Source organism: Xiphophorus hellerii, chromosome 23, assembly GCF_003331165.1.
Source record: "Xiphophorus hellerii strain 12219 chromosome 23, Xiphophorus_hellerii-4.1, whole genome shotgun sequence".
Lineage (NCBI taxonomy): Eukaryota > Metazoa > Chordata > Actinopteri > Cyprinodontiformes > Poeciliidae > Xiphophorus > Xiphophorus hellerii.
The window spans coordinates 29477271-29485371 of record NC_045694.1 but is presented as its reverse complement, the minus strand read 5'-3'; positions in this window follow the sequence as shown (position 1 = coordinate 29485371).

Genomic DNA, 8101 nt, shown 5'->3' with positions numbered 1-8101 from the left:
CAGTCGCTCGGCGCAAACTGGGTCAGCTGAACACTTTTTGCTGACAGGCAGCCGTACGATTCATCTCCCTGTTAAAATCCAACTTTTGATGCACCAAACATAAGTTCACTGATATCTAGATGCAAATATGATCATTTTACAGTATCGATGATCACCTGATCATCGGTACTGTTCTTCCTTAAATTTTATTTCTTTTTATTTTATTTCTTTTTTTTAATTTTTATTAAAAATTTATTTTATTTAAATTTTAAGGATTTTGCACGGCCCATTTGTGGTACTTGGACAGATTTGTTTTGCAGCCCCCAGCTCCAGTTTCAGAATGATGCAACTTTGGCTGGTTGAAATACAGATAGAAACTGTTCATTTTTAATCAGAGTAACATTATTACTGACTCAATTTTCTTACAGTGGAAATTATGAAGTGCAACACAAAGTATTCGTCTTTTTATCACTGAGCTTTTATAGCGAGTAGAACCACGTCTATCCGTAGACTTGTACTGAAAAGCCCACACTGCTGCATCCAAATCAGCTTTCATTTAATTTATTTACTTGGCCACACATAACAAGTGTTTTGAAACCAAACTCTGTTTTTATAGCTGAGAATAAATTTGTTCAGTTGAAAATTAGAATTTGGTTGGTTTCTTTACAACGAACAACATTCCTCACAAGCTTGTATGGGGGAAAAAAACATAGTGAAAAATTTGTATTTTACCACAATTTATTTTGAATATGCAAAGAACACATCTACCATTGTGTTCAAACTACCTTTGTAGGATCATTTCTATACAAGTATATATAAAATACAGTGGATCCCCACCTTATTGCAATTTTTTCCTTGAGCAAATCCCTAAGTTATTCACGTAAAATCTGCTCATTTAAACACAATTTTGGAAAAAAAATTTGAAAGAAACAGAGCTTGGCAGGCTTAAACACAATACAAATACAGATAGGTGCAATGCTACTTGACATTGACATTTGAAAAGCTGCCAATCCGGAGAGGGCCAGGCATTGTTCCTTGATGTTGATTGGTTGTACACCCAAAAGTTGAGATAAGGAATACCATAAATGTTAGCTTCTATGGCAGGGCAAATGTTTCCACTATGATAGTAATATATTTGGTGTTTGAACTTCTGACATATGCAGATATAAGTGTTTATAGAGGAGGTCTCAAACATTCGTAGATTTCAGTCATTTGACCGCAGCTGTGGTCTCTAAACACATCAAATACCAGGGGTCCACTGTACATGACTTCATGATGGCATTTGCAGTTATTAAGATAGAAAAAGATTAAAAGAAAGCAAATGAGATTGAATTTTCCACTTGCAAGGCAGAGCAAATGTAATAAAGTTTATGCAAATACTGTAAATAATTTTAAAATGGATCACAAATTTCCAACCCCGTGCATGACGACGCTGAAAACAAGCATATCAACGTTAACTCGCAGTACTGCTACTGCGGGACATGACGTGAAAACAGAAGCGGTGGAGCTGTGGCTGGCTGGCGGAGCGCGGATCATTCCAGAAGTCACCCTGACACGCCCCCTTCTATGTTAATCCATCCTGAACTGCTGCTGCCTCTTCCCACGCGCCGCTAATGTCCCCCGCCGTTCCCCTCCATTTCTCCGCAGTGTTCGTGCCGTCTTTCATCCCGCTGACCTCTCCCTGCTCTCCGCCATCGCTCTCAGTATTAAGATCAATGCGTGGCGGCTGAGAGGCGGCGCCCGCCGGGTGGGGCAGCCAGCCGTTCCGCTTAACCTTCCCCAGTCGCTTGTCGTATCCCGTTTGCTCACAAACCCCCTGAAAATACACACATTCACACACACACACACCAGACTACGTTTGACATTGTGTGCGCTTAAAGATTTAATCACACAACACACACTCCAACACACACAGACCAGGCGCTACACTGATCTTGGTCATGGGTGAGATTGCAGAGGCCATCATCCCTCACCCTATCTCTCCCAGAACCTGGTGTCACCTTCGACTCGTCCTCCGTTCTCACCCCTGGTATTCACTGGCTTTCATCTTCTCCTCCTTCATCTTCCTCCTCCTTCTTCTTCTCCTCTCAGGGCCCTGGTAATATTTGCCATAAATCATGTCTGTAAGGCTGCCGTACACACGTTGGCTGCCAGCTGTACCCTGCAGTGGCTTGTTTTTGCTGCTAACCACGCAATAACCGCGGCAGGCGAAGTCCAGGAATTCTGATCTGCATGGATGTGGAGGGCGATCCGAACAACTTAGCATGCATCAAACGGCTGCCGAGTGTGTGCACAAACACAAACAAGGTTTAAAAAAGAAAAAAGGCTGCTAAGATAGTCATCACATCTTGTGTGACACCGCTGAAGTTCCTCCAATAATAAGCTAGGACTATTGGAGCGGGCCGCTGAGTCTGAGGCAGACGGGGCCGTGTGATGAGATTCTCAGCTACGGAACGTGATCCGAGTGTAAATTGCTTTCCGACTCCAATTGGAAGACTTTTTTAAAAATCTTTTTATTTTAAGATGTTCGTTCCGGCCTGGCATTTAAGGAGGCACACGAGGCGTGCCATTTAAAGTCCTGCCAAGTTGAATAAAGAGGAGGTTAAACACTGATTTATAGGCTCCCATTGACTTTTACAGCAATCGTTTGATAATGTTGGTGTGAATTTCTCTGACTGCCTGTCTGGAATTTTCTGGAAAACTCTTTGTTGCCTTTGAATCTATTCCTCCATCCATTGCCGGTACCAGGTTGTTCTCCTAAAGGTCACTGGGTCAGAGGAACCAGGACGGGTGGTCAGTCCATCACAGGACAACATAAAGCGCTATGCATGTTCTTTTGTAGGTAATGCTACATTTTTTGTTAGTTTTTTTTTTCTTCTTTTTTAAATAGAACTATGTGTTCGGGTGTTTTGTTTTGACTTGACTTAGAACAAAGGATGAAATTTAGCTATCATGCTAATTTCTTTACATTGCCATGGTAACGACGCGGAATGTTCTGATGTTGCCGAGCAGCCTGCACTGGAACTGGAACGTACGTGTGCACTGAAAGCACCACAACAAAGAGAAAACTAAAAAAATTAAAGAGAGCCGTCTTTGTTACGGCAAAAATTTTGACTCAGTTTGGATTTTACTGAATTCCCAGGAAGACGGAGCTTGACATGAGCTTCGTTGTGTGGAAGGTTTGTAAAATGAATCCTGAGCACAATGTTAATACGTAGTTGGCTACAGCATAGCCACAGTACACCATTACATTCTCTTTGAGGAGTGTTGTGTGATTGGTCAGGAGTTTGTGGTCGTGTTTTATGCAGGAATTCACTCGGACAACGCTGTTGATATTTCGCTTCAACTAGTCCGCTTTTTTTGGCTGCAGGCGACATTAATTCAGAACGTTTATCCAAACACCGTGAGGAATTATGCAAAGTTTTGGTTATGATATCAACATGTGGTATGGGTGGTTACAGAGTTAAAGCCAACATATTATTGTATCCTTACAGCAAACTAGCAGGGCTCTCACTGTGTACTTGCAGCTTTTCAAGTACTTATTATGGTAGATTATGAAGATGCCCAGCAGTTACCAACCTGTAAGAACCCTATTTACAAATTCATACTTACCAATCCCTTTGACTCATGTGTTAAACTGACTGATCTTAGGCTCCTAATAGAAAAAAAGTTGTTGACTATACCATGTCCAGGAGACAGAAACAGGGTAACCGTCCAAAAATGATTTCCATATACCCCAGCCTTCACCTTTGCACCATTCCTCTGTGTGGGCTGGTGAAAAAGAACAATGTTCTATACCTTGGGGACACGGTTTCAGCTGGTCCCAGGACAAAACAGACTCCTTAAACAATCAAACTTTCTGTCTTGATCTCTCCCTAAATCCATCAGGGAAGACATGGACGGTCTAGAAGGCTGAGAGACAGCAGAAAGTAGAGCCACCCACATACAGCCAGCTGAGGTGCACACAAGGAACATGGGGGGACAAAACAGCTACAAATTAGGAGAGCAGACTCTTCTGTTGAGGTGGAAGGAAATGAGAGCATGGAGAGAATGCAGAAGACAACTGCAGCGCAACTGAGCAAAGACGAGTGAAAACAAGATTAGTTGCTGAGCCCAGGACACTTTGGCACTTTTGCTGATTAAATAAACACTTCCCAACAAGTGTTGATCTACCAACGTGGATCTTGCTTTGGTGTGAGATCTCGTGACTCATAAATGGAGCACAGAGATTTCTTTCCCATACTTCAGAAACGCTTCTATAAGCTGTTTACTAGAACAGCAGCACATATGGGTGGAAGGAATGTAATAAGGATAGGGAGACTGGAACAGAAAATTAAAAATAAGGTTTTTTTTTTTTTACATGACAAGAACTTTATAATAATTTTTGTTGCGTTTTTTTCTCCTTAGGACAATCTTAAGGACGTCCTAGTTATTGGGATGGTTCTTAAAATAATCTTAAGAGATATTCCTGCTCTGTGTGGAACATGTTTTTTCTTGAAGGGGAAACAGAGAAAAAATTTGATGTACAAAATGTAACCGATTGTGCTATTCCATTAAATTTTCTCATTATAAAGAACAAATTTTCTTTCATTTCTACAGAAGACACCAAATGAGAGAAAAATGTATATTTTTGTCTTTGAAAAAAATATTTTTTGATGTTTCATTTTGTAAGTTTTGTCTTTCCTTTTCATCCAATACACAGCAAGAATTTTTTTTTCTCTAAGCCCTGAAGGGTAAATGAAAGTATATATTTTGTAATCCCTTTCCTTGTGTAATACATGTAATGTATTTTGTGTCTACAAAAAAGACACACACACATATATATGTATATATATACACATATATATATATATAGTATATACAGTATATATATACAGTATATATACACATATATATATATATATATATATATATATATATATATATATATATATATATATATATATATATAATATGCACTTTTTGGTTAATTTCCCACAGGAAAATGAACTAGATACATAAATTGACATATGACAAGTTTCTCATTGAAACTCCACGCTATGCTAGCTGCTAGCTAGCACTAGTTATTTTGCACATTGAGCTAAAATTGTTTGAACATTCTAGACAAAACCTAGCAAACCCACTGGACTCACCGTCCCTCCAAGCTTATTTCTTCTCCTTCTCTTCCAGCCAGTTGCTGAGACAAACTAGCCTATTCACATTTTCAGAGCTCAAGGCAGCTCTGCTATTATTTACAATGTGCCCTGCTAGTGAGAACAGTCCCTCACATGGGACAGAAGTGGCAGGGCTAATCGGATACTTACGGGACAGACAGCAGTGGGTGGGTCCCTGCTCGACTGGAGCGCCACTGCAGCGGCCGGTTTGTCTCACTGATGTTATACAGTTACACAGAATGTTCCTCATTTGCTTTGCATTTATTTGGTAGAGTTTAGTTTTGGTGTCGTTGCTGTTAGTTGGTTAACAGTTACAATGATTATACTGAGACGTATGCCTCAGTATAATCATTAAACCAGGAAATCATGCGTTCTTTATAATTCAACTGGTTATCTGTTTAACTTGTTAAATTTGTTGTTTTTAACTAATTGAAATTAAGTGATTAAATTTCCACCCGTACTATAAATCAAAATAAATATAAATGCTCCAAAGTAACAGGAAAATAACCTTTAAAAGAGGTGCGTTAGAAGTCAATTACCTGAAATGTATTCAAAGAACTGAAATAGTAGAATAATAAATGTCATTTGTTGAGTCTTCGTGGGTATGTTTGCCAAAATTTTGTGATTTAAGGTCAAAAGAAAATACTGTCAAATCATCTTTTGTCAAAGTTCATAATTGTCTGCGTTTTCAATGTTTAATGGTGAAAATAGATTACTACTACGCTTTGCTTCGTACAAGGGTCTGGACCCTCAGCTATTGAAAAATGATTGCTTCCCTGAGGCATGGAATCTGTTGAAGATTTAAACGAATGGATTTTGCGCCAATGTTTGGCTGTGATGTGTTTAATGTGTCAGCTAACCTGTGAAGGAAGCTATGCTATGAAGCTAACCAGAAATTCTCTGTGCCATAAAGAACCAGCCCCCATTTTTAAGAGGGAAGTGCCAAGCCGAAAGACATCTTTGTACTGAAATGTCAAATATTCCTCTTGCAGCAACTTTAATTGCTCAACATCTGGAAGTGTGACAAACATGGACTGAATGGCTTTGTTCACTTCCTTTCCTACTGCCAAACTACAACTACAACTACAGGCAGACTACAATTCTACAACAGCACAGAAACCTGCCATCAGGGAGTCATGTACAGAAACGTCTTTGTTCTGTTACCTTATTGGCTCGGTTGAAGTTCTACAGAGGAAATCAAGCTTAACAGGAGGAAAACCACATGGAGCACTGAAGGGAGATGAGAATCAAGTGGAAATGTTTTGGAAATCAAACAATTTGTGGATTTAGAGCATTAATATGAATTTCTATTCTGGTAATTATGTACAGCACATACCTGTATGACATGAGTCCATCCTCACTTGAGATCAGCTCCTCGTTTTTTCCTCTTGTTGCCTGTTGATGTTTTCTTCTCCAAATGCCAAAAACACCCGAGTAGTTTTTTCAGTATTGTGTTTAAACAAAATAATTTTTTTGTTGTTGTTGTTGTACTTTACAACAAGTACATTTTATGATTTTCTTTCACCTCATGAAAAACCATTTTCAGTTGCCCTTTTTTTATCTACTTCAGAATGTTTTGGTTTATAATATGTTCAAATTATATAGTTTTTAAATATGAACATCAAAAAGCATTTCTTTTGGCTACGCCGTCATGATTAGTTTTCATGCATCGACCATGACTGCTTCCGTATGAACTGACCCTGAATGAGTGTCTCTGTGGACAGTTTCAATTTAAAGAGCAGTGGCCTTATATAAGAGCAACAGCTCAGAAACGAGTCTTTGGTTTGAGATAATTAACTGATGTCAGTGGCAGATGCTCCAGCTGCGGGGCATGTGACAAGATTAAGCCACGCTATAACTTGTGCTTGGTCACTGAATACGTAAAGAAATGCCGTGAGGCTGGCACACCGCTGCCCACCAGAAACATCTCTCACTGCATCTGGCCAAGGTCCCAGAAATGACCTCTACAAGCAGACATTCTCTTTTTCCTCCTTTAACAGCCCCTTCTTACTGACCTTCCTGTCTTCTTCAATCGCATCACATTACACAGCCTTCCACAGCTGTAGTCCACAGCATCCAATAGTGCATGAGCCTGTGACGTGACGCCTGAAGCCAGGGGATGAAATGCGCCGCTTGGTTACGGACACGCACGTACGTCTTTGCTGTAATTGTGAGAGCCTTGCGCCGGCTGGTTTTCCCCTCTGGCTAACCTTACCGCTCACCTTCTGCTGCATTATCTAGAAAGTCCAGAGCAAAAACAAAGTGATTTGTTGTTATAGCCATCTGGGGTTCAGTTCAGGAGAGTAGCCCCAGGGAGAAGCCTGCAAACCTGTGTGATTAATGTTGTTCCGTAATCTGTTTAGGTCACGTCTGAAGGTGGAAAATGAAACAAGCAGACGACGACGCGAGCTGCTTTAGACCTTCAAATGTTGCTTACTGCATGCTTGTGCCTCAAAAAGCCTGGCTAAGTTCAAAGCGCATCTTACCAGTGAAAGTGCCTCCGGTGGGTTGTATGGAGGGAGTTAGCATTTGAGCTCCAATTGCATATTTACATGGTTCATGGGTGCAAAACTAATACCACACTTCATGTGGCTTGTCAGTTCCACTTCTATTCTCTAAACCGTTAGAACATGTTGGAGCTCACTGCAACCAGCCCAACGTTTTCACTCTATGTAAAAGGAGGAAAATATATTTTCAGATAAGACTAAGTAAACATGAAATCCCAGATGAAAAATAATTTTCATGAGAATTTCACATCAGCTGCTCCCAAAGTTCAGGTTCAGACCCCACTGTGGGCTCGGAGCACAAGAGTATTTTTTTTTTTTAAATGAAAATATAGAGGTACACCTTGCTAGTACTCTGTTGGATCATCCTTTAACTGAGAACTGCTTCAGTTCTTAATGACATAGATTCAACAAGATGTTAGATCAGAGATTCAAGATCAAATTGATATGATACTATCAGGCAGT